The sequence below is a fragment of the Moschus berezovskii genome, chromosome 4, assembly GCF_049115385.1.
Source record: "Moschus berezovskii isolate FMDL1 chromosome 4, NW_MosBer_1.0, whole genome shotgun sequence".
Classification (NCBI taxonomy): domain Eukaryota; kingdom Metazoa; phylum Chordata; class Mammalia; order Artiodactyla; family Moschidae; genus Moschus; species Moschus berezovskii.
In genome coordinates, this window is record NC_142463.1 from 114,581,016 (window position 1) to 114,581,659 (window position 644).

Consider the following 644-nt stretch of genomic DNA (forward strand, 5'->3'; position numbering starts at 1 on the left):
TCATTCTGATTTTATTTATTTGGACTATTCTTCTTGATGAGTCTGGCTAAAGGTTTGTTGATTTTATTTATCTTTTCAACAAAGCAACTCTTTCATTGACTTCTTTCAATTGTCTTTTTAGTCCATATCATATTTATTTCTACTCTGCTCTTTATTATTTCCTTCCTTGTATTAACTTTGGACTTTACTTGTTCTTCTTTGTCTTGTTCCATTAGGTGTAATATTAGATTATTATATATTTGACATCTTTCTCATCTCTTAAGGTAGGCCTGTGATGGACAGGGAGGCCTGGCGTGCTGTGATTCATGGGGTCGTGGAGAGTTGGACACGACTGAGCGACTGAACTGAACTGAACTGATTAGAAGTTGGCTGAGTTTGCTCTGTCCCATGGATTTTGAAAAGTTATGCTTCCATTTTCATTTGTCTCAGATATTTTTTATTTGTATGGATAAGGAAGGGAAGAGTGATTACTGTGAAATATATTCAGATCCTTCTCCATAACAAAGACCTACATGTCAAGGAAAACAACTGTTCTATATAGCCTTATCATAGGTTGGGGGAGGAAATTATCTCCAGCCTTCTTTTATCAATGAAACCTTTTGGGTGAGGAACATAGTTAACAGAGGTCAGAACTTCAAAGAAAT